This window comes from Pleurodeles waltl, chromosome 11 (assembly GCF_031143425.1).
Source record: "Pleurodeles waltl isolate 20211129_DDA chromosome 11, aPleWal1.hap1.20221129, whole genome shotgun sequence".
NCBI lineage: Eukaryota > Metazoa > Chordata > Amphibia > Caudata > Salamandridae > Pleurodeles > Pleurodeles waltl.
The window spans coordinates 355,536,222-355,562,926 of record NC_090450.1 but is presented as its reverse complement, the minus strand read 5'-3'; the positions used below and the strand labels follow the sequence as shown (position 1 = coordinate 355,562,926).

Here is a 26,705-nt window from a genome sequence, read left to right as displayed (position 1 = left end):
ATTATTATTTTATTATCTTAAAACTGCAATCCCCTGTTTAATTTTCCTACAATCCAAGTTCCTGACTATTAACTTAGTTTGCTGCTCCTCTGCCAATGACAAGGCGGCGTAGAGACGTTGGATCTCCTTGTGCTTCTCCTTTTGCTGAAATAAGGAATAACTCTGTGTTTCCCCCCCCCCCAATAGCTGATTTGAAGGCGTCCCAAACCACCTGATCCGCCGTTGTATTTCTGTTGATGGCCAAAAACTCTCCTATCCAGGCACACATATAAGCGACATTGTCTGCATCACACAGCAATTTCCTATCAAAGGACAAGTAATTGCAAGATCTGCTGAAGCCGCTGTCCAAAAGTTCCAATACCAATGGGTTATGATCCGATAGAGCCCTAGGGAATCTCTTGACTGTTGCCTGATGACAAAGCGTAGAAGGGACAAAAAAATAATCGAACCACACCAATTTGTTGTGTGGAGTTGAGAAAAAGTATATCCTGGGTTGGGATCCATATGTTTGTCCCACATGTCCACTAGTCCGTGCCCTTAGTACCAGAAGTTTCCTACCAGTATACACTTGGGCCCCTGCTAGTTCTTTCTTAATCTCTAAGTGTATATTAAGATCACCACACAAAACAAGCAGCGGTAGCCAAGAGGCTAATTCAACATTTAGGAAATTAAAAGCATCATCCCCATCCAGGTTAGACCCATATACCGAGCATAATGTGAATCCTCCACCCCCACTCCACCTAACACAACACTCCAGGATGACCCACACCTGGCGGCTTTGTCTGCAGTGCTCCAAATCACTGAGCAGTTAGTCTGTCTAGCTAAAACGGCTACCCCCCCCTTGGATCCTAGACCCTGGCAAGTGCAAGCCAGAAGTGAAAACCCCAGGTCTGCAAAAAGATCTTTTACCTCAGGGGATATGCGTTTCTCGGATAGATAGGATATCCGGTTTCATCAGCCTTAAACCTAATGCCGTCCTCCGTCCCTTCGCCTTATCATTCAGACCACAAATATTAATCGTGCATATCAGAATATTGCTACCCATCGTTCCATGGTAAAAAGCCATGATGTCTCTACACATTAAACCAGACCCCTATAGCCAAGAGCAGAAGAAGATCCATAGGGTCAGGTGCTTTCCACACTTCCTGAAGATTTTTACAGGACTGTTCCACCTTACTAACCATTCCCCCAGCACCTCCCACCCATTGTAATTGTAAATGCTCTGTTGTTCCCCCCCCCCCCCTTTGCCCACCCCTGCCACCCTCCGAAACCCTCACCCTCCTCTCTCTGACCCACTCCCCAAACTACCCCGACCCTGACACTGAGGGCAAAATGGACCAACCAGGTCGGCAGATTGTGAAGCACTCTCCTTCCCGTATCTGACTTAACCATCACAACATCAAACAAAGCCTTGTGGCAAATCCAATTTAGTTTTTATAGGGACTCAGGAGATTAGCTTAGCCCTTTGGCTTGCAGGCCTGTGCCCCTGTCACCTAGTGACTTTTAACCTACTTAGCGTGCTCCATTTTAACCCATTTATTTTATTATTTCTTTTAAGCTGGCTGCCATAGTTTATAGTTATAGAAATGATTTGATTTGCATTATCATGATCAAGTAATATACATGGATATTCACATCATGTCCCTTTCTCACTTACACATGACAGGAACATAATGTACAATTGTTGGGGATTGTTTACATAAATGCCGCCACAGGTCTGCCTCCTTATCAATTGTTTGGGAACATACCTGCGTCAGGGGTCCTACATGATCTGTATAAATACATCTCACACAGGGAAGGTCATTACAGGGAGTCCTTCCAGATGCCATCTACACTGCATATCACCTTGCTGCAGAACTCCGCTTCGTGTCACCACGAACTCTGACCTAGCTACCTCATTCCAATGTAATGAGGGTTGGGGAATATTTCTCATGGACATGGTACTGGCAGATTAGGTTTATCATACCTAGCTCTCATTAGGTTACAGATCAGGTTTTCTTTGCTAGGAGTTTTACATTTCATGTTTATTGCAAGATGGTGAGAGTCTTTGCATTCACAACTCTCATCTTCACAATTATGCTTCTTTTATTGTACGTTATCATAATCATTGCAGCTCATGCATTTTACCATAGATTGGAGTCCTTTCAATAAATATATTGAAAACTTCCCTGCATCTCCTTTATTGCCTGAGTGTGACTGAGACTTATTACTAACGTGACAGAAGGATAACTTCCGTTCCACCACGACTTCCCTGAGATGTCGCAATCTAAAGTCCATGAGTAAGGTTGACAAATCACCTTTTACTGTTTGGGTTTTTGGTGAGGTACTGCTTGTGAGCTGGGAGGGTTGGCCAGATAGTTGCGACTTGCCGTAGGAGTGACTCAGTCATCTACAAATAAAAGTGCTGTCATTCATAAACCAGCAGTCTCACCTAGGAGCGAGAGTCCAACTACAACATGGCCACCAACAATGGTGTTTTGGTACTCATTTACAGATATCCTGAGTATCTCTGTCTCGCACACAGCAGGTACCCTACGTACCAATATACAGAGACGTCCGTGGTCTTAGGGATAATCCTCCTCAGCTGAATAGGTAGCACCTAACTAGGCTGTAGGTTTTTCAAGCTTGAACTCGTAAAAGGATTTTCTCCCCATTTGGTGTTCCATCTCTGCACCCATCATTCAATATGGCTAACGCCATAGACATTTCAGAGAATGTCAGACACTCATTAAAACAACACCTGGAAGCCCACAGCTTAACAGATGAGGGTGGGGATTTCTCATTTATCGTGGAAACTCATGAAACTTACCAAACAGAAACATTCTATTCCTGGGCTACCTTTTCAAAGGAAGATAACAGAACACATACAATTCACACATATAAAATAGTGAACGTACCGCAGCGGTTCTAAGCTTACTGGTATTTAGAGATACCGCTTTCTCATAAAGAATATCAAAATTGGTTCAGTGGTGCCCGATCACATGTAATACAACCCATGAGATTAGGTCCGTTAAGTAATGACGGTCCAACCTGGACCATGTTTGCCACATACACACCACATCCTGGCATACAGGCAATGCAAATGGCTGATGTACGCTCATTTTATAATGAGCTAGTACACCTTTAGACGTTTAGTACAATTCGCTATGTGGACTATAAACGTCACCAATTGGCTGTTACTGGGATTAACCCACAAACAGTCAATTCTATCATGGGGAAAGCAGCCACGGAATGCGAGAAGATTCCATTCTGGATAGCACAAAAAACTAACCAGCTGGAAGTAATGTTTTCTCATATAGTACCCTAAGATAAACATGGAATTTTAACAATGTGCTTGCCATTTGGAATGGTCCCCTCAGTGGATAACTACACCACATGGGGTACAGTCTTTGCTGCAATTTACACTACCACACATGGCACCCCAACACTTGCCAATTTACTGGAAGTGCTAAAAAAATAAAAAATGGGCATGGGGCTGCTCCAGCCTTAGATTTGGGGATGAAACTGATGCGCAACTTCGACACAGTCTCCTCAATAATAGTAAGTAACATTAAAGGGGAAGCAGTAGCGTTGGCTACACACCGGCGGATCCGGGAGATTCCACAGCTGGAACAGGAGCATCAACCACCGAAAAGTATTTGCAACACCTATACTAGTATAGGACAGGATAGTTTGGGAGTCAAGCCAAAAAAGTCTGAAATTCAAAGTACCACCCCTAAGGATGTTACTAAACAAGAACAAGAGGGTTTAAAAAAAAAAAATCCTGGGATAAACAAAAACCAAATAAAGACAGACAAAGTCAGAGAGCAGACTCTCCGCATCTGGAGAACTCCGAAAGGAGATATCATCTCAGAAATAGGGAAACTTTAAAGGCTCCTGACCTAGTTCCTTTCAGGACACACCAGATAGACGTAGTGAGAGTGGGACGGTCAGAGCAACACCCTGACTACATGAAACAGAAGAAAGACTTACAGTGGTCTTCGGACAAGAAAGAAGACAAACCCCCACAACAAAAGACACAATTCAAAAAGAAAAAGACGAAAGCAATTTCAATTAAACATGCCAGCAAACTTGAGAACATTGCTGATGAACAAGAAGTGAGCAGTGACCCTGCTGGACAGCACAGCAGAAGTCAAGATATGTCACCAGAGTCTGAAAGATCATCTGGATGCAACAGCAACTAGCTGTCTTACAGTCAAGACTGTGGATGGGCACGTTCTCCCACCCAACATGGTCTATGATTTAAATATCCAAATTGAGGGAGACCTAGAGCACACTATAAATTGTAATTTTGTGGGAAAAACATAATTCTGATATCCTATTAGCAGAAAGAGACTGGCCACCCGAACAAGTCCATAAGCTCCAACATGGGGAAGATGTAATTTTACCTTCGTTCTCAGATCTTGTTCCGGAGGTGGTAAAAGAACTCTACGCGGTTAACTGGGCTTTGGGGCAAGCACCTGCATTATACCGCAACCACTTAGGGTAAGATAACGATTCTCTCTACCATATAATACCTATTAGATCTACCCCACAACCTCAGCCCCAATACCCTGTTAAACATGAGGCTAAAGCTCCAGTGAGAGAGATCCTCACTCAACTCCAGTACCAGAGAGTAATAGAGCCCTGTGTCTCTGCAATGAATAACCTGTTATTACCCACTGCAAAACCAGACCATTCATATAGAATAGTCTTAGATCAAAGACACCTAAACAACAAAGCACGCACTACACAATACAAAATTCACACAGCACCCACTAATTAACAACATAGTGTGTAAAAAAAAAAAAAAAAAGTACAAAACAACCTTGTATATTTCCAATGGTTTCTTCTGCCAAAACTTAACATATGAAAGTCAGGACCTGAGTGCATTCTCAGTTAGCTCACAAGAACAGGTTTGTCCCAGGGCTATAAGAACAGCCCAGGGTTATTCTCTGCCTGTGTAACATCAATATTGCATGATATTGATCCTGAGGCATTGTCCTATGTGGATAACATCTATCTTACAGATGACGACCCCAACATACTTCATGCCAGAGTCGATCGGAGCACTCTAGGATTCACAGCCATTGGCTACAAATTTAATTTTAGAAAACTAAAAAAGCCTTTCTCAGTGTATTGTTCCTAGGATACGAGCTATCAAATGAGGGCAAGAGACTGGCCCTGCAGTTTTTAGAAAATTATGCTCAATTGTAACCAAAAACATGATCAAGAAACTGCAGTATTTACTTAGTTTCTTTAACTTTGGCAGAACATACATTCCTGATTATGCACAACGCATTAAACAACTCTTTGATTTAATTCACCCAGATTTCACAAGCCGACACTGGACAGGTGAACACACGTGCATCCTTAGAGGATTGCAGCAAGACATGCTACAAGCAAAACACTTACACACGTGACAACAAAACAAATTTGGTCATCAGAATAATTGCCGGTGCCATTGGGTTCACCTTTAAGGAGGGCGACACAGTGCCCATAGCATAAAAATCACATTTATACTCCAACTCAGAACAACGCTTTGCACCCACAGAAAAAATTCGAACTGCTGTACAGATGGCTGTCATTAAGGAGAGGCCACTTGCCGAAGGGAAACGCATTGTCGTCATTTTCCCAGTGCCAGCCTCACAGGCTGTCACCAAAGCGAGCATTCCTAACGCTAAAGCATTACATCAATGTTGGATTCAATGGGCAACGTCTCTGACTACCATTGATGTTGATTACATCTTTGACCCAAAACTTCAAACACAATAATTTCTCCAATATGAACATCTTGCCACTTGACAGATACTAGACTGTCATTTACACTGATAGCTCAGTACAACAAACTATAGGTACAAAACATCAATACTCAGCCACTTGCACAGCGGTGAGTGGAGTGATGAAGGAGGTATATTCCACCCTCAGAATACCTACACGCAGACCCTGAGCGACTGCACCGCTCAGCTGGCAGAGCTTAAAGCTCTTATCTTGGCACTGGAACATACGGATCCAGGACACCTCACACTGATTGTGTGTGATTCGTACTACTCTGTCCAGTCCTACAATGAGTACTCGTCCCATTTGTTGCCACTCCATCAATGTATCATAGTATGTCATATTCAACTGATATACCTCACTTTTACTGCTGAGTTCATAACATGTCACATCACGAAATTGCTGAAAACCTCAGGAAAGGTACTGTTTAGATTGAATCACAACACCCCCCCCCCCTATCTGATGGCTTAATCACTACGCCTGGATTATTCTCAAGTACCTTTAGTGCTAAATAGTGTTATTTGGATACATTGTAGGGCCCAATTGACCTCACCCATTTCAAAATTCTCAGTTCTTTAAGTATCGCCTTCTTAAACACATCAATGGCGGCATGGGGTAAGGAAGTGAGAAAAAATGATTTAGGTCTAAAATTACTGGGCTGATTCAAATCAAGTGGTATATATTAGAGTTGGCAAGATTTAAGATTGGATCCTCTTCGACATGAAGACTGCCCTCACCCAACTCATTAAACATTTTATATATATATCCTACTGGCAGTTGCCAGTAGGTAGTTCTAGTTAGGACCTAGCAATTGTTTCATCTCTTTACCTGCCTGCCCCGCATCTCTGCAGGCAGGGAAAGATATGTAACCTCTGATTGCACTGGGGAAGAGCACTTTGACAGCTCTCACCCGCTGAAAGCAGAGTGTTTTGTTCTGACTTGGCGGGAGCTGTCAAAGCTCCCACCAAGTAAGAGCACACAGCTACGACACTGTTGGGCGTGCCACTTGCGCAGTGTCCCGACTGTGCAGTCCCTTTAAGGCTGCATGCTGCACCGGGATGCTTGCTCATCGTTTGTGCATTTCCCCCACTATACTCACCTGCTCTTACCTCTTGGCATCCTCTTCCTGTCTTCTGCTTCTTCCTTTGTCCCGAGCGCTTGGTGTCTTCCATCCCTTCTGGATTGTGGTGGGTTCATCCTCTGGCGTTGGGTTTACCGTTCCCTCGTAGTACTTGTTTCTGAACAAGGGAACATCGCATTAATGTGGCAATCTCTTCAATCTGGGTAACATTATTCCAACTTGTGATAAAGTATAAAAGCGGCTTTTTTAATGTTGATGGAACTGGTGAATTCAACTATCTTTTGTTTTTTCTAAACACAAAGGAAAATAAATACCTTCTTATTTACTCAAGGTCTGATGAACTGACAAACATTGACAATACAAGGAGTAACATATTATTGATGTATAGTTTGATGAATAGTATTAAGTTTGTTAAACAGTGATAATACCAGGAGATGCACATTGATGGAAAACTATGAATGGTATTAACCATTAACTATGATCTTGTGATAATGTTTTCCAAAAGGACTGTTTTTAAGATAGTATTCAGCTTAAGATTCCTACAGTCTAGTGGCTTATGATCCCTACTTATATTTATAGTGTATGTTTCCTTGTAAGAGCTCAAATAAATTAACAGTTCTGAGTTCTGTTGCATAGATATGGCAAATTCAGCCAATAGGAACCACCTACTAACTAAGGAGGAAGGGACATTCGGTAATGCAGGAATGGGTCACATTATTATAAAAAATAAAAAACAATCATGAATGTTCAAACTCTAAAGTCATGTTATTTATTTTCTAGAAGCTGTACAGGCAACCCCAATGTCGTCAGGTGGAAGGCTGGTGTCTGCCTTGATCAAGCTTCGTCCCTTCTCCCCGGTGGGTCAGGCTTGACCATTTGTATGGTCTGCTTGATTCACAGGGAAGTGGGGTACTACTTTGTGTCCATCTCATTCCTGCAAAAAGTTAGTAGCCTGAAATCTGACAGAATGACAAGCCCACATACAATTTTCACCCGAATGAAATGGAGACATGTGAGATCACCCTATCTGAGCTAGCTCACATGATTGGCAATTTACAGAAGGAGACTAAGGTGTTGACACTGAGTCGATGCTTTAAATGGGGCAACCAATGCATCTCCTTCTATATCCGGTTTGAACCGGGGGGGGGGGCTGGGAGTCATCAGAAGAGGATTATGCGCAGTATGGTGAAGCTGGATTTAGTCAGGGTGCTGGTGCGCCTGTAATTCAGGTCACTACTCCACCTTCTATTTGGGTCCCCAGGGCAAAACAACGGCCCGGAGAGGGAACTGTGTGGCCCCTCCTCCATTTATTTATGGCCAGGCCCCAGGAGATGGAGTCCCCGGGCAGAAAGCAGAAATTGTCCCTGGGAGGGGGGGGGCGCATGCGAGACTCATGCAGCCTCTCAGACCCACTCAGAGACCCATGTGTGTGTATGTGTGTGTGTGTATGTGTGTGTGTGTGTGTATGTATATATATATATATGTGTGTGTGTATATATGTATATGTGTGTGTGTGTATATATATATATATATATATATATATATATATATATATATATATATATATATATATATATATACCTAGTGGTGGTTGCCACTAAGTAGTTATAGTTAGAACCATGTTTCCATACACAAGCGTTTTTTGACTTGCCTATATCTTTGACACTGTTCAATGAATCTTCATGAAATTTTCCAGAAAAGGTGCCCCCGTGATTCTTGTTGTGCACAAAAAGTTTCGGGGTGATCCGTCAAGTGGGGCAGAGAAAAAGGGATGGTCAAAAAAGTTCCATTTCCCACGTTAATTTCCCATAGGATCATTAGGCACGACCACAGACCGAACCACTGGGTGGAATTACACCAAATTTGGAAGAAAGTTAGCTTTTGGTACACAGATTATGCTTTTTCGCTTGTTGGGTGTAAATCTGTCCGGTAGTTTTTGAGATATTAAAGGGACAATAAATTTGTATATTTAGGGCCATGTCGAGCTCTTGCAGGGAAATGCACAGCTCCGATTGGCTGCCAACACTTCAACCAGGAAGTGTAGGCAGCCATCTTGAGACTCCGCTTCAGCTGAGTCCCTAAAAAAAAAGTGTAAAAAGAAAAGAAGGGGGCCAGTGTAGAGAAATCCTGCCCCCTCAGCTCTGGTGTGGGGGTCCCAGAAGGACACTGCCAGGGCAAAAACTCAGTTTGTTGTGTCAAACAGCTCTCCATTGCTATGAGCAGAGGTTTCCTCTGTTTCTCTGCCTGCGAAGATGCAGGTAGGGAGACAGAAGAAACAATTGCTCTCACAGTAGGTGAGCTGCTTTAGTAGCTCCCTCTCTTTGACAGCAATGCTGGCTCAAGCAGGGAGCCAAATGGGACCATGGGGGCCCCCAGGCTCCCCCAAGGTCATTGTGACTGGGTGCTCTGGGGGGGCAACCAGGTCACATGGCTGGGCCCCAGGGGCCATTCGCCCCCTCTCCCCATACAAAATGTAATGTTTGGCCCTGCTTGGGGGGATGGGGTGGGGAGAGTGGCCACGCGGGCCCTCCTCCCCCCCCCCCCCCAAATATTGAATGCTTTGGCTGGGCTCAGGGGGTGGGGTCCTAGGGGCAAAGTTTTGCAGCCCCAAAAAATAAATGTTTAGGCTGTGCCCCAGGGGATGAGATCCCTGGGGCCAAGATTTAACAAATTAAATATTTAGGCTGAGGGATGGAGGCCCCGGGGCAGAGGGTTATAGTTTCTTAGCAGCACAAATAGAAGGAGAAAAATGCCTCTCAGGACTGTTTTGTGCAGGGAAATGTCCCTTCCTGCACAAAAACAATCATGCCTACAACTCTGGCATCCTTGCATCATGGTGAAAGGATGCCTGCATTTTTTTTATTTTTTTATTTTTTTTTAGCATGAAATGGGTGCTATCATCCAAAGTTAGCACAAAAACGCATCTTGCACAAAAATATAGGGTTAAATGCTGGTTTCATAGTTTGCATATTTTGAGCGATTTAGTATTTCACACAATTATGCAAAAACGAATTACACAGATTTCAGAGAGATATGGCCACTGAAAATAAATCTAGCATGAAAATATTCTGCAGTAGTGAATCATGCCTATGCCCATGAAAATATGCAAACTGAAATTCTGTGAATCAAGATCTAACAACTTTCTACTTGTCCTTGTTGCAATGGCATTCATAGAAGTCTTAAAAATCAACTCCCTTGTTTTCACTGGTTGCAATTAAAATTAAACATGTTAGATAAAACTGTTCATAAGCCCTGCTAAATACCTCACTTCAGGTGTTAGACTAACACATTTTAGTGCAGATGTGGGCATCACCGTACTAAAATAGATTAGCAGCTCATACTTTTTGTGCAATCATGAGGTGCTGCATGTAAATGACTAAAATTAACCCAGCGTGCTCGGTTACTACTGGTAGTGCCAGGCAATTATTTATGGAGCCGCCTATGCCTCACTCGCATTGCTATGGTGACACTGAATCAGTTGATACTTTATTTAAAATAAATCCATGATTTGTAAAGCACAGCAAGTCACAGGTGAGGGTCTGAAGGAGCTGAATTGTAGGCACGGGGAGATTAAGTGATTTGCCCAGAATAACAGGATTTTGAGCCAACGCCGAGGTTCGAACCTAGATCCCCCAGATCTGAAGTCGCCAACTCAGGCTAATACACTCCACCCTCTGGCGCAGCTGCTAATGTGAATGTCACGTTTCTTTAAGAAAACTGAGCTATGAATAAAGGGCTTCCCCTGATCACATTGATTCAGCAACTAGTGGCGTCACCAATGAACAAACAGAAGCCTGCTTTGGTTGTTTTTTTGGGACACTGCAAGTGGGGGGGGGGGGGGAGCACCGGCACACCTCGCTGGGCTGTCTAACATATTCGGAAATGGAATTACAGTGCAAACACCGCCCGACGTGGTGCAGAGCACAACACACTATGGCCCATTTTTAAAAGAAAATGACTGAGTGCAATGCTGCGCCAAAATTGGCAGCGGCGTGCCTCATCATTTTCACAATGCAGGTATGCGCCGTATTTAATTGAATATGGCACACCCTGCGTTGTCCTCGGAGCTGGCGCAAAATAAAGCTGCCTGCGCCAATGCAGTGATCCTCGCGCCATGGTGCAAGGATGTCTATGTTGAGGGGTTTGATTGTTTATGTGCCGCAAGGGTCACCTTCCCACACATAAACAATCACTAATGGAGATTTGGCACTTCTGTGTGTGCTGCATTTTGCAGCACACACCGGTGCAGAAGCGTCATTTTGAAATGATTGTTTATGAGCAAGAAGGGACACCTTCTCAAACAAAACAATCATTTCTGGCATTTGCAGAATGCAGCACACATAGAAAAAAGCAAAGAACGAGGAGGAATAAAAGTATTTCTCCTTGCTGTGCCTCGCTAACGCCACCCCAATCTCAAATCTGAGGCAGTGTCAAAATGCAATGGATGTTGCTGTGGCACACCCACAGCAACACCAATTGCACACCCTTTCACACAAAGGGCTGCGTGTGAAGGGGCTGTATTTACAAGGTAGCGTTAAGCCACAAAAAGTGACTTAACGCCACCTTGAAAGTATGGCGCAGGGCATAGCGCCACTGGAGCATCACTAAAGTGACGCGCTGGTGGCCTTAGGGCCTCTTAAATATGCCCCTATATGCTGTTTAATCCCTTCACTGCCAGGCCTTTCAACCCTCAGGTGCCAGGCCTTTTTTTTGGCTATTTGGGACAGATCATGCTTAGACCCTCATAACTTACTGTCCACATAAGCTACCCACACCAAATTTGCCTCCTTTTTTTTTTTTTTCCAACATCCTAGGGATTCTTGAAGTACCCAGAGTTTGTGTGTTCCCCTGAAAGAGACCAAGAAATTAGCCAAAATACAGCTAAAATGTAGTTTTTTAAAAACAAAATGGGGAAAAAAGAGCTGCAGAAGAAAGCATGTGTTTTTTCCCTCAAAATGGAATCAACAAAGGGTTTGCTGTGCTACAATCACCATCTTCCCAGCTTTCAGGAACAGGCAAACTTGAATCAGAAAACCACATTTTTGGTCTTTTTAGTGGGACATACCCAATTGTTACTATGTTTTGTGCTTTCAGCCTCCTTCCAGTTGGTGCAAGAAATGGGTGTGAAACCAATGCTGGATCCCAGATAGCTAAACATTTCTGAAAAGTAGACACAATTCTGAATTCAGCAAGGGGTCATTCGGAAAGATCCTTCAAGATTTTCCTGCAGAAAATAACAGCCAAAATAAAATAATATTGAAATTGAGGTGAAATAAAGAGCCATTTCTGTCCATGTTTTCTTCTGTAACTTTTTACAGCTATGGCAGATTTTTTTAAAGCAATATACCTTTACATCTGCTGGACTCTTCTGGTTGCGGAGATATATAGGGCTTGTAGGTTCACCAAGAACCCTAGGTACCCAGAGCCAATAAGTGAGCTGCACCTTGCAATGGGATTTCATTGTATACAAGGTATACAGCAATTCATTTGGTGAAATATAAAGAGTGAAAAATAGGTATCAAGAAAACCTTTGTATTTCCACAATGGGCACAAGATAAGGTGTTGAGAAGCAGTGGTTATTTGCACATCTCTGAATTCTGGGGTCCCCATACTAGCATGTGAATTACATGGCATTTCTCAAATAGATGTCTTTTTTACACACTGTCTTACATTTGGAAGGAAAAAAATTAGAGCAAGACAAGGGTCAATAATACTTTTTCTTCTATCCTGTGTTCCCCCAAGTCTCCTGATAAAAATGGTACCTCACTTGTGTGGGTAGGCCTAATGCCCGTGACAGGAAAAGCAACATGGACCCATCACGTTTTTACATTGAAATCTAACGTTTTTTTGGGAAAGTGACTAGCTGTGGATTTTGGCCTCTAGCTCAGACGGCACCTAGGGAAACCTACCAAACCTATGCATTTTTTAAAGCCAGACACCTAAGGGAATCCATGATAGGGTCACTTGTGGGGCTTTCACTAGGTTCTGTTACCCAGAATCCTTTACAAACCTCAAAATTTGAAGGAAAAAAAAAAACTTTTTCCTCACATTTCGGTGATAGAAAGTTCTGGAATCTGAGAGGAGCCACACATTTCCTTCCACCCAGCATTCCCCCAAGTCTCCCGATAAAAATGGTACCTCACTGGTGTGGGTAGGCTTAGTGCCTATGACAGGAAATGCCCCAAAACACAACATGGACACATCACATTTCCCCAAAGAAACCCGACCTGTTTTTTTGCAAAGTGCCTAGCTGTGGTTTTGGCCTCTAGCTCATCCGGCATCTAGGGAAACCTAGCAAACCTGGACATTTCTGAAAACTAGACATCTAGGGGAACCCAGCATGGGGTAACTTGTGGTGCTCTAACCAGGTTCTGTTACCCAGAATCCTTCACACACCTCAAAATTTGACAAAAGAACTTTCCTCACATTTCAGTGCTGCAAAGTTCTGGAATCTGAGATCTGAGTGGAGCCACAAACTTCCTCCCACCCAGCATTCCCCCAGGTCTCCCCATAAAAATGGTACCTCACTCGTGTCGGTAGGCCTAGTGCTCACTGACACACATGCCCCCAAAAGACTACGTGGACACATCAAAATTATCAAATACAAAACTACCTGTTTTTGCGGGGGTGAGGGGAGGATGATGTACCTACGTTTTTTATCACGGGCTCAGCAGCCATCTAGGGAAACCTAGGAAACCCAGACATTTCTGAAAACTAGACATCAGAGAGAGTTCAGGGAGGTGTGACCTGCATGGATAACCCAGTGTTTTCTTACCCAGAATCCTTAGCAAACCTCAAATTTAGCTTAAAAACCACATTTCTCCATGGGCTCACCGCACCGGTACAAATTTCCTACCACGAAACGTTTCCCTGAGTCTCCCGATAAAAATGATACCTCACTTGTGTAGGTGGGCCAAGTGCTTGTGACAGGGAAGAGCCAAAAACATGTTGAAATTGAGGCGGAACCAAAGTGGGTTCAAAAGGGCAGTTTGAGAAAAAACATTTTCAGGCTGACAAGTGGGGCAGAATTTTTATCGGTATAGATGCAACAATGCTGGGTGTTAGGAATTTTTTGGATTCCGGAAGGTTCCGCCACAAAAATGTGGGGGAAAATGTGTGATTTCAAGCAAAAGTGGAGTTTTGCAGGAATTTTCGGTAGGCAAATGATGCGGGGTGCATGTGAAGCACACCACCCTGGACTCACCCAGATGTTTAGTTTTCAGATGAGTCTAGGTCTCGTAGATTTTTTTTATTTTATTTTATTTTTTTATACATGGCAGCGGCCCAAAGTCCAAAAAGTGCAGCCCTCACCGTTCCAAGTGAGACGACTGAGAGTTAGACAAGCTCTCATGGCCCAAATGTAAAACCAAACCCAAAATAATCAAATGTCATCTTGCTTGCCATTGGGATAAGATCTTTTAGTGTGAGGAGGGGGGGAAGCTGTCAGACTCTTACCCCCTTTAGTTGGGGTGGGGCATAACCATGCCCCTACTGGTTGGTAGCCACCACCCCACTATTTTTTTTTTTTTTTCATTTCCCTGGCTTCTAGTAGGCTTTCTGCCCCCCACCCGGGGAAGTGGATCAGGGGTAATTGCCCCATCTGCACACCGGTGGGCAGAACAACTTTGTCCCCATTTATTTGGGGTGGGGATATGTCCATACCCCCACCCTCTTTTTTTTTTTTTTTTTTTATTATTCCCTGGTCTTTGCTGGGCTTTCTGAATCCCTTGCTTAAGGGGTCGCTCCCCAGCTGGTTAAAAAAAAAATATATATCTGGTGCCCAGTGGTTTCAGCCCCCCTTGGGAGCATATCGGCCTAATTAAAATAGGCTGATCAGCCCCCATGGGAAGCCGAAATGGCCTAAAATAAATTTGACCCCCAGGGGAGCAACCCATGCCTAAGGGGCCGCTCCCCTTGCGTGAAACGGATGTAAAAAAAAAAAAAAACTGGGGTCTAGTGGTTCTGCCCAACTGTGGGACAAATAAGCAGAAATGGCATAAAAACAATTTGTCCCCAGGGGAGCGATCCTTGCCTAAGGGGTCACTCCCCACATGTAAAAAAACTGAAAAAATTACCCCTGGTATCTAGTGGGTTCTGCCCCGGGGGGGCGCAGATAGGCCTAACTGAAATAGGCTGATCTGCTTCCAGGGGGAGGTCTGATAATGAATTGCCCTCCTGGGAAGCAGCCCTTGCCAAAGGTGCCGCTCCCGTTATACATAAATACAAAAAAATAAAAAAATCCCTGGTGCTTAGTGGGCATTTCTGCAGCCCGATCACTTCACGATCAGGCTCCAGAAATGCTCAGAGACATCAAAGGAAATGCCTTTTCTTTCCTTTCATGTCTCTGTGCCGCCCCCATCCCCCGATTGGAAGAGAAGTGCTTTGCATTTCTCTTCCGATTGCGCTGGAAGCTGAGCTTCCATCGCGATGGGGGGTGGCCTCTGAGCGATGACATCACGGGGGCTGAGGAAGCGATTCCCCTTCCATCCCTGCCCTGGGGGAAGGGGGTTAGGCTCCCCCCATGAGCCAGTCCTAGGATGTAACGATTACGTCCTTGGCACCACAGTGCTGCAGCCAAGGACGTAACTGTTACATCCTTGGCAACCAAGGGGTTAAGTGAGGCATACAGGCATTGTCATCGTGGAAGGTAGAGATTTATTTTTGCAGTTTTTTGTAGCACAACCCTGAACCACAAGTATTCATGCACTTACCTGAGCACCAGTTACGTTACACAAGGTTACATTAATTTTTTTAATCCTTTCACTCTGTTTTCGGTCTCTCTCATTTTCAGTTTCTTTCTTGCTGATCCTTGTTTGTAATTAGTGCCAATTCACCCATACCCTTATGCCCCATGTCTGTGTCCCTACGTTTTGGAGTGAATTCCCTGTGCCTTTCTGCCACGTATCTCTTAAATCGTAGTGGTACTCTACTCATGTCTTTATCCCCCCCCACCGTCTCTAAAACCCGGTGTCTGTACATCTGTGTCTGTTACTGTATCTTTGAAGTTGGGCTTTAGACACAGTCTATCTGTGTCTTTTTGCCCCCTTGTCTCTCAGTTGGAGTGTGCAGACTAGTGCTGCCTCCGGGCCTTTCACAGCCTTCAGAAGCTCCCATTCACTGATGTCCACCTCACACAGTGCGGTGCTGGCTGCTAGACATTTCACCCCGTGCAACAGAGGGAAACATAGGTGCTTTGAAAAGCTGGTAAAAGGGTTCAGGGAAGGAGCGCTTTTGAACTGGGACTTCAACATAGCTTGTTGACTCCTCCTTATTAACACTGCGAAACAGAAGGTAGGATAGAAGGGTGGGAGAGAAAAATATACTGTTCAGGCACATGAAGCATTTACATTATAGCCCCTATACTCATATCAAAAATTGATTAATTCATTGTATGCAAACAGCACGGTGGGCTAACAATTCTGCTCCACTGGCAGTTTGTTTAGTTTTGACCGCTACAAGCAGAGCTCAGAGTTCTGAAAAAGTCAGCGAATTGGCATGAAGCAGAGGTTTTTTTTTTTTTTTTTTTTTTTTTTTTTTCTTGCATGGCTCGCCATTGTTATTTTGGTGAGCAAGAGGAATCTGTAAGTTGGAGCGTGCAAGCAAGATTTCTGAATGCGGGCAGTCACAGCAGGCCACTACTGCTCGCATTGAAAAAGCTGCCACTCGTGTTTAGGAAGCTGCTGCTTGAGTTGAAAATCTACTTGAGCAGCAGAAAGAACTTAGCACCCTCTGGCACTCCACGTGATGCCATTTCTGCTAATTTTACAGCACAGGAGAATCTCCTGGCACTGAAACACACCGTAACATACCCAAACTCCACCGCTCACGGAACTCCGTGAAGCACAGAAGAGCTTTTCAACACTTTGTGGAGTTCAGCTCGCAAACTCCACCCAGCCCTATTTGCAATGCCATAATTGTGTCTACTTGTTATGAGACCACTAGCTTCTTTCTGTCTCGAATTGTCTAAAAGCAGTGTTACCTGCCGAAGGGGTATGGTTCTTCTTCAAGTTTTTACTAAACAGTTTTTTGAAGGAAAATTAACTGAGAGTGCATTGAAAGTGTTGCTCTTTTATTAACTATAAACTTGCAAGTTGTACTTGAAAGCGGCAATATTTCACTTGTCTTCATGTCATGCATTCTTGTGGTGTCCTGATGCACTTGGGGTTTGCAATGTTTCCTCTAAATCAGGATAGTCTTCTTCCGTATTGCTTTGTTTTTATCAGCTGGAATCCTCAGAAACAGATTTAGTTTGAGGCGTACTCCAAAAGTGCTATTATGCACAAAATGTATATTATTACATGAGCAAACTGCTTTGTTCTATATCAAATAAAGTGTCACTCAAAGTGTCACATATAAGGAAATGAAATGTCTCACATAATAAGCATACGCGAACTAAGAAGTGTCACACATAGGCAAACTGTAAACCTGGCAGCTATGCAGTGTATGCATATTGTCATGTTTTAAGTGTGCACTGTTTGACTGCAGAAACTTTGCCTTGTGTGGGCACCAGAGTACACTTGATCATTCAAAGTTTGATTTGAATCTGCAAGATACTGGTTTGAGTCAGCATATTTTAAGAGAAATGAGGAGCGGTCAGGAGGCTTTTGGAGGCAAGTGGCTCAGTGTTCCAAAGTCCTCAGAGAAGAAACTCCCGGTCAAGGAAAACACTTGCTCCTGAGCCTTGAGATAACTGCACTGACATGTTTTCTTTAAATTATTTGTTGTCCACAGATAAGTGTTTTTTTTATTTCCTAAAGAGTCCTCCTGAACCATCCTTTCGCCTCTTAAAATCTACTGAGCCAAACCAATGTACTATAGACAAACTAAACTCTGAATGACAGTTCATTGTAGAGCTCACGCAATCAATCAATCAAACATTTGTTAAGCGCGCTACTCACCCGTTAGGGTCTCAAGGCACGTGGGGGGTGAAGCTACTGCTCGAATAGCCAGGTCATGAGGCGTTTCCTGAAGGTCAGGAGGTCCTGGGTCAGACGTAGGTTGACGGGGCGGGAGTTCCAGGTTTTGGCAGTGAGGTGGGATAAGGATCTGCCGCCGGCTGTGGTACGGTTGATGCTGGGGACGGTGGCGAGGGTGAGGTGAGCGGAGCTGGCAGGTGGAAACGTGGAAGTTGAGACGCTCATTGAGGTAGGCCGGGCCTGCATCGTGGAGAGCCTTGTGAGCGTGGGAGATTGAGTATGAGATGTGCGGAGGCGTTCTGAATGCGCTGAAGTTTCCTCTGGAGCTTGGCCAGTGTTCCTGCGTAGAGTGCGTTGCCGTAGTCTAGTCTGCTGCTGACGAGGGCGTGGGTGACTGTTCTTATGGTTTCGATGGGGATCAATCTGAAGGTCTTGCGAAGCATGCGAAGGGTGTTGAAACATGAGGATGAGATGTCATTGACTTGCTGGGTCATGGTGAGTGATGAGTCCAGTATGAAGCGGAGGTTGCGTGCGTGGGTGGTGGGAGTTGGTGCAGTTCCTTGTGTGGCAGGCTACCAGGGGTCATCCCATGCTGATCGGTTGGACCCGAGGACGAGGATCTCCGTCTTATCAGAGTTCAGTTTGAGGCGGCTTATCTCTATCAATTTGGCAATGGCATTAAGTCTGTTGTGGAGACTGGTCTTGGTGGTGGTGGGGTCCTTAGTGAGTGAGAGGATCAGTTGGGTGTCGTCCGCGAAGGAGACTATATTGAGGGCGTGGGATCGGACGATGCTGGTGAGCGGCACCATGTAGACGTTAAAAAGGATTGGGCTGAGAGAGGATGCTTGGGGGACTCCGCAAATGGTATTGGTGGCTTTCGACGGGAACGGAGAGAGGGGGGCTCAGTTCTGCCGGAAAGGAAGGATGTGATCCAGTCTAGGGCCTTGTGTGTGGTGACACAGTATCGAAGGCTGCCGAGAGGTCAAGGAGGATTTCGCCTTTGTCGAGCATGATCCTGATGTCGTCTGTTGCGGTGGTGAGAGCGGTTGCGGTGCTGTGGTTCTTGCGGAAGCTGGATTGGGAGATGTCGAGCAGGCTGTTGTCCTCCAGGAAGCAGGATAGTTGGCTGTTAACTATCTTCTCGACGACCTTCGCTGGGAAGGGAAGGAGGGAGATGGGCCAATAATTCTTGAGGTCTTCGGGGTCTGCCTTGCTTTTTTTTGAGTAGGGTGTTGACTTCGGTGTGTTTCCAGCTCACCGGGAAGGTGGCGGCCTCGAAGGAGGTGTTGATGATAGTGCGGAGTTGGGAGGCGATGATTTGGCTGGCTTTGTTGAAGACATGGTGAGGGCAGGGGTCGGCGGGTGATCTGGAGTGGATGGTGCTCATGGTCTTGGTGGTATCCTCGTTTTTGGTGTGGGTCCAGGCGCTCAGGAGGTTGGTGTAGATGGGTGCGTTGGGGTTAGTGTAGGCCGCGGTGGTCGTGGGGATCGGGGAGGCAAAGCTGCAGTGGATATCTGTGATCTTGCAGTGAAAAAAGGTGGCAAGGGAGTCGCAGAGGTCCTGCGAGAGGGTGGGGGGGCGATGGAGCAGTACTTGGGGTTGGCAAGTTATTTGATGATGCTGAAGAGTTCCTTGCTGTCATGCGTGTTGTTGTCGATTCGGTCTTTGTAGAATTATCTTTTGGTAGTCCAGATGAGCTGGTGATGCTTGTGGATGGCTGTCTTGAGAGCGGCGTGGTTGCTCTCTGTTTGTTCGTGGCACCAAATCTTGTCGATTTTCCAGCACTCCCACTTGGAGGCCTGAAGGTCGGCGGTGAACCAGGGTGCTTTCGTGCTGGTGCGGGTGTTGGGTGGTTTCCTAAGTGGAGCGAGGGTGTTGGCGCAGTCGTCTAGCCATTGGTTGAGGTTGAGGGCGGCGGTGTTGGTCACTGGTGCTGGGTGGCGGGGCATGGGCAAGGGTGGAGATCAGCTGGTCCTCTGAGATCTTGCTCCACCTACGGCGAGGGTCTGTTGCAGGTGGTGGTGAGCGGTGGGTTTCTGGAAGGTGAAGTGGACACAGTAGTGGTCAGTCCTGTGGAGTTCGGTGGTGTGAGTGAAGGTGATGTGGCTGCTGGCGGAGAAGATGGGGTCGAGCGTGTGGCCGGCTGAGTGGGTGGACATTGTGACGAGTTGTTTGAGACAGAGGTTGTCGATCAAGGCTGAGGTGTTGCTGTCTTTGGTGTTCTCTAGGTGGAAATTCAGGTCGCTGAGGAGCATGTAGTCTGTAGAGGCGAGGGCGTGGATGCTGACTGTGTCGGCGATGGCGTAGCAGAACAGTGGTCGGGGGCCTGGGGTCTGTAGACAAGGGTTCCTCGGTGGGTGGTGTTGGTGTTGACGTGAATCTGTAAGTGCAAGTGTTCTGCAGCATCGATGGTGTCATGGGTGTTGGTTGAGATCCTGATGGTGCTCCTGTGGACTATGGCGGCGACTCCTCCCGGTTTGTTGGTGCGGTCTCTGTCAGTAATCTAGTAGCCTTCCGGGATGGCTATGGCGATGTCTGGTTCCGAGGAGGGGTTCATCCAGGTTTCGGTGAGGAAGGGGATGTCTGGGGAGGTCGAGGTGAGAAGGTCCCAGAGTTCGACGGTGTGCTTGTGGACGGAGCAGGTGTTGAGGAGGATGCAGCTGAGGTGGTTGTGGGTGGAGCTATTGTGGTGCTTGGTGGCTTGGGTGCAGGTGAAGTTGCACATCCGGCAGCAGAAGGGTCAATGGGTGTGCCTCGGGGAGGCCTGGACGCAGGCGGTGTGGCGGCCAGGGTTGAGAACGTGGAGTTCTTCGGCGTTGTAATGGCGTGTGGCGGCATGGGGAGCGTGTGGGCCCAGGGGGTCTGGCGCTGGGCACGGTCCAGGCGCGGACGGGCGCAGACGGGCTTGCCTCCAGCGCGTCTGTGAAGAAGGGGAGGTGGGAGGGAGGAGCAGCTGGGAGGCAGGAGCGGTGGGCAAATGGGGGCACGAGGGGGGCGGGCCGTAGGGGACGCAGCGGCGGGAAAGGGGAAAGCGCAAAAAGCTGAAAAAGAGCTAAAAAAAAAAAAAGGCAATAAACAAAGAAAAAGGCATAAAAAACAGGGGAGAGAGGCAGAGAGCAAATAATGGCACAAAAAGGATAAACGGCATGAAAAACGGCACGAAAAAGCAAAAGACAGATTACAGGATAGACACACAATATCTATGGCAACCACTAGACACCAGGGATGAGGCAACAGGTGGGTGCCTGCGGGTGGTGGAGGGCCTTGAACTCGCAGTGAGGGCAGGGTCAGGGCACGGAGGCAGACATGAGGAGATGCGGGGTGTGGGGAGCCTCTCCTGACCAAAACAAGGCTTCTGCAGTCTAAAACCCTTGATTGTGCACATGAACCAAAATGTTTTGGGTCTGACCAAGATACATTAAGGCAGCAAAGCAGAGCAGAATATTTATATATCATGCCTTCATGTGTGCACGCCAGTTTATTTTATATATGCAGCCACTAATTGATGCGTATACATAATTGGGAAAGGAAAGTCTTAGGTTTTTGTATGTGTTTGCATATGCATCATTAACATTATCAGAGTATAACATGACAATATGCATACACACCATTTCTTATGCACAGTTTAATGTTCACACTTTTCACTGAAATTGCTAGCATTTGCAATGCATAACTGGACTTTTCTTGCCACCTAATTCCAGTGTCCTTGCATATAACTAAAAATACTAGCAGGCCTACTGGAGCAACCAATGCCCTTAAAACACAAACTACTCCGATCTGAAAAACAAAAGTCCAAACCATAAGAAAGGATAAAAAGATGCTGAATAGTGGGATGGCTTATTATTTTGGGGTCCTCACTCACCTAGTGTGGGGACCCAGAGATGATCTAGATAGAAAGAGCACGTTGTGATGAACGTTTTGAAGGTGGTCCCATTGTCCTAGGACCACCACAAGTTGAGTTAGGAGCTTCTGAGTGCAGTGAATATTGTAGTATCTTGGCTGTAATGCTCAGAAAAGCCCCTATAGGGCACCACAATAAAAAAAACATTTGTAAGAAACATGGTAATGTAAACATATAGTCAGCCCCTAGAGAGCACATCCACAAGAAACGAGAATGGCAGAACGGAATGCAGTGTAACCATATATTTAGCCCCTAGAGAGTGTACACATTTTAAAACCTATTAGAACATTATTAAAAACAAGACTTTTAAAACACAAACTACTCCCACCTGTAAAACAAAAGTTCTAGACCTAAGCATAAAAAGACACTGCATGGTGGGAGGGGTTATCATTTTGGGGTCCATGGCAACCTGGTGTGGGGACCCAGAAGATGAGCTAGACAGAAAGAACACGTAGTGCTGAATGGCTTAGTGGTGGCCCCGCTGTTGTAGGACCACCACTCTGTGAGTTATGAGCAACAAACAAAATTATGAAAGGAGTGCCCTGCAAAGCATTATGGGGTGAGTTTCCTGAGTGCAGAGAATATTGTAGTATCGGCTCTCCTGCTGTGCAGGAAGAACCGAGTTGAGGATTTCTGTGTTTTTTTTTTTTTTTTTTTTTTTTTTCATGTAAAGCATTTAGAAATAACAAGGAATTTTTAATAGCCATGGAGTGTGGAGGGAAGGGACAAAAACAAAATTGAAATGGCTCTGATTAGGTAACAGTGTGAACAATGTGACGAGTGCTCCAATACCAGTAATCGAGTTTACTCTGTTCGCGTTCAATTAAACTTCAAAGCACCATAACTGCCATGGAGCGCGAAGGAGAGAGACACAAAAGAAATAAGTAGTTCACCCTCACTAAAGTATATCGCCAATCATGCAATAATCCATGTAATAGGGTCAGTCTGCAAGGTGTAACACAACAGCCTCAAGGCAGGACCAACGTAAAGCATTTACCAATTACATCAAGGGATTTTTTTAATGCAGGCCCAGGAACGAATGGAAGTGATGGGCGTGAGAAGGGTGTAGTTAAAGCCCACAGAACAGATTACAACAGGTCAAAAAGCAGTGCTTGCACGCTTCTAATCTGAACCTAATGAAAACGTACAGATAGCTTCAGGGGACAAAAGAAAAAAATATGGCAGGGATAAAAATTGAGTGACGCCAGCTGAATAGGGCTATCATGGTCTTTTGTTCGTACTACAGTGTAACTGAAGTTATATTACATTCCTGCTGGACCCCGTGGACATAATTGGATGTAACATCGCATTAACTTCCGGGACAGTTAAGCCTGTTAATTTGAAAAATATCAACACACTAAGTAGACTTTAAAAAAGATGAAAAATAAAAACCAAGCTTGCAAATAAAAGGACCTAATATCTCTAGATAGATAAAACACCTGACGGCAGAGTATCTTAAGATGTTTGTGCTTTTTGAACCGTGGAATTGTGACCTGCCCAAGGGCCAGTGATACGCAAAACAGGTTTCAGGCTAGTATAATCATTTTATTTTCTTCCTTCCCCTCGAATACAAGCCGTGTTAGTACAGGACGGCCTGGCTCTTGGCAACCCACTGTGCTGTATACTGTGAACAATGAATTATTAACCAGTGTTGTGAATTGACTGTTGATATCCAAGATTACGCCGTCTCATCATGTGTACTTTTATTAGATGGTGTAGGGTAAATGTGTAACATGTTCCACATAAAAACTAATGCAGCATCTGTGTGGGGCCGCCCAAAACGCAGAGGCTGCAGAGACATGCGGTATATCCCTGGTACAAGTCACAATGGTATGGGGGGGAAATGCTCTATTGGAATAATATACTCTACATTCTAACTCTGAAAGGTGTTGGAAGGTATCATTTTGGAAACACTGTTGAATTGTGAATTAAGGCCCTGCTGGGGAGGCAGCAGGAGAGAAGCAGTCACAGGAGGAACAGTTTGGGCAAGAGGGGAGAAGCAGGCAGAAGAGACCCAGCAAAAGCAGGAACTGTTCAGGGGTAAAATGGAGACCTGGACCTGTCTGGGTGAGAGATAGGAAGAAGGAGCAGAAGCAGAAAAATCAGGCGAATGGTGTGCAGGATGAAAGAAGAGTTGGTGGAGGTGATAAGACCATAGGCGCTGGAAGAAGGAGTACTGTAGCACCCCCTGATCTAATCAACCTGGAGTTCAGAAGATAAATAGGCATTAAAGGTGCCTTTAAATATTATGTTCCTCATTGGCTGTTTATTTGGAAACTGGGGCGTACTTTTTAATTCTATGACAACAAAGTGAGAGGATCTGGGAAAAGTGATCTAGGTGACAATCCTGCTGCTAGGTTACAGGAAAGGAAAGGCTGTAGCATGTCATTTTTCTAACACACAGCAGCATTTAAGGATTGGGAAATGAACCATACCTATGTTTCAAATTATATTAATTTGCAAAGTACAAATAAAGCATTTTTTGTCATTCTGAAGAGTGATAGAAACAATTATTTTCATCTGATTAAAACAATTTAAGACGCTTTATTTGGTGATGTGCATATGATAAATATATATGCTGAAACCTGATTTCCATTCAGTTTCGTTTTTGAGCTACATAGACTAACCAGTAAAACTGTGTGTCTATGTAAAGAAGACAGAAGATGTTCTGTCTGTAAATGTCAGTGTGCTACCTCACCAGTGTTCCGAAATGCACTTCCTGCTACATACCACACCCTTACCACTCTCCTGCTGAATGGGAGTGGCACATTTGCTAAACTTGTTTTTTGTGTGATTTCTTTTATATGATGCTTTGAATATTTTACCATCCCTGTGACTTCAGGGCTATAACTTTAATGGCAAAACCCCCACTTTAAAAACTGTTCCCACACCACTGGATACGGGCATGTAAGAAAAAAGTTCTTGGTGCAGGAAATGTTGAGGGGAGACAGGGCGAGGAAAGTAGAATCTATTGACGAGAGGATGGGCAGTTACAGTAGGGAAGTGGAGGAGAAGTAGCTGACAAAGTGGCAGGGGCAGAACAGGATGGGCAGAGGCAGGGCACAGACACAGGGTGGCAGCAGGTTGAGAGGAAGCAGAGAGACTTGAAACTACTTGAGGGGAGGGAGTGGAAGGCAGAGTGAAAGAGAGCAGACCTGAGAAGGGTGAGTATAAAGGGCATGGACCTGACATACTCACAGGCAGGAAACGACCCAGTTAGCACCCCCTCTCCGTCTGGTCACAAAGCTAAGTACACTTCAAATCTTCTCCACGTAAGTAAGGAATTCAGACGTGACCATGCACTCCAAAATCTCTCTTGCAGAGCAAACCAAGTAAACAAATGAACATTGCACCTCATGTGATTCCTGTGTTAAATAATCATTTACACTCGATATTTTATAAATTCAGACAACCACACCCTCAGTGCTTTTCTCTCTCAGCTACACAACTGACTACATATCTCGTAGTCCCTCTCTACCTGCTTCACGTGCTAAAGAGAATTCAGAACGCAGCTGCCAGACAGCTCCTGGATCTGGAATCACGGCTCGCTTGCCTTCCAATCTACATCCTGGCTGCTTGTGGCTGTACATAGCACCATTAAAATGATGTACGACACGCAAAGATCCGCCCAGAAAACTGGACCACTCTTCCCTCAGCGTAAACTTACATCTACTGCCAAATTGGACCATTAGTTTCTAGGTTGGCTCTACGCTTGACCATTCCTTTCTTCAAAAGTGTTCCACTTGTGGGAGCTCTTCCTCGCTCAAGATGGCCCAGCTCTCGAACTCGATTCTTGCAAAAGAATAACTGACATGCTCCTCCGGTATTTCTCGAGATCCTTATTTGGCTTTTTCCCTTCACATATTTTATTGCACAGACCATTTTTAAAAAAGATGGTAGATACGTGCATGGGAGGGTTCAGCTATTCTTATACTTTTCTACAACAACCCACGCTCATAAAGCGACCAGTGTGCAAATTCATGACTGGAACACGTCACAGATCGATCCTCGCGCACTAAACTAGGCATAGTCATAGCCCCACAACCTTTCAAGCATGCACTGAAATGACGTCCCAGGAAACTGATCTCAATCCGAGTACTTTGTGGCCGTGTCGAGAGCATGAAGTAGTATACATTTCTACGATATATATGCTGGAGAGTGAAAAGATGCAAATCGAGTAAAAAGAAAGCTAATATTGCTGAGGGCAGAAGCTCAGATAGCCAGAGAACTTGAGAGAAAAGCAGATAAAGAAGTGGGTTGCCATATAGGTGTGGGCGCTACAATTAGCATTCCGGCAAATAAAGGTGGATTCGAATCAAAGTCCAGAAGCTTAAAAATGAAAACTTTTAATAACTGCCACTTCACCAGACACAGGCCGGGAAAGAGAGAGGCACGATGTATCGCAAATCTTACTTTTTCACTTTCCTCATATGGAACGGGAGTGGGAGCACAGCACTGTCGTCAATTCTTTCACTCTCCTCAGGCCGCAGACATGTCCCGACACCGCATCCTCTCGATTCCTCCCCTCAGCCTGTGAACAGCTCCTTCCTAGTGCAGGCCACTCAATTCTCTTATATTTTAAAGGTGATATTCTCGGTAGTGGCCACAAGAGGGCAGGAGAGGAAAAGTAATGTGTCAAGAACAGCCAGGACTACATACAGCAGAGCACCTCGGGTGCAGACTGAAAGCCCCTGAACAAATGGAAACACGGCTAGGGGAACTTCTAGGCCATGTAAGAAAGCCTTATTTGTAGCTAGGTTGGGTTCCATCGACATAGTCAACAAAGGGCAGTCTGCGGCGGCACAGGATTGGGACAGCAGTGCTCAGAGCAATGGAGGAGATGGACTGAGTGACGGGCTGTGGGACGTGACGCGAACGTGACGAGAACACAGGCCAGGTGACTCATGGAGCCTGTTCACAAAACAGCGCTCAAATAATAAATGTTAAACAGATTTAGCTGTCTCGTAACCTCAGATTTAAAACAACAAAAAAGAACGAGGAGCAGCGGAGACCAGATATGATTTGCAGCACTGTTTACAGAAACTGCAG

At 45.2% G+C, this 26,705-nt stretch overlaps 1 protein-coding gene and 1 long non-coding RNA gene across 2 annotated transcripts in view; one reads left to right on the top strand and one right to left on the bottom strand.

The window, feature by feature from the left end:
- Window positions 1-26,250, bottom strand: part of LOC138266620 (uncharacterized) — a 33,961-nt gene extending 7,711 nt beyond the window's left edge. Inside the window, exons 1-2 of the long non-coding RNA XR_011199579.1 lie at window positions 26,070-26,250; window positions 6,857-6,995 (exon numbers count right to left, since the gene is read on the bottom strand). This is a non-coding gene — a long non-coding RNA (uncharacterized lncRNA). The remainder of the gene's footprint in view (window positions 1-6,856; window positions 6,996-26,069) is intronic.
- AGXT (alanine--glyoxylate aminotransferase) overlaps window positions 1-26,705 on the top strand; it is an 879,854-nt gene that overhangs the window by 768,523 nt on the left and 84,626 nt on the right. The gene's annotated exons all lie outside the window — the stretch shown is intronic.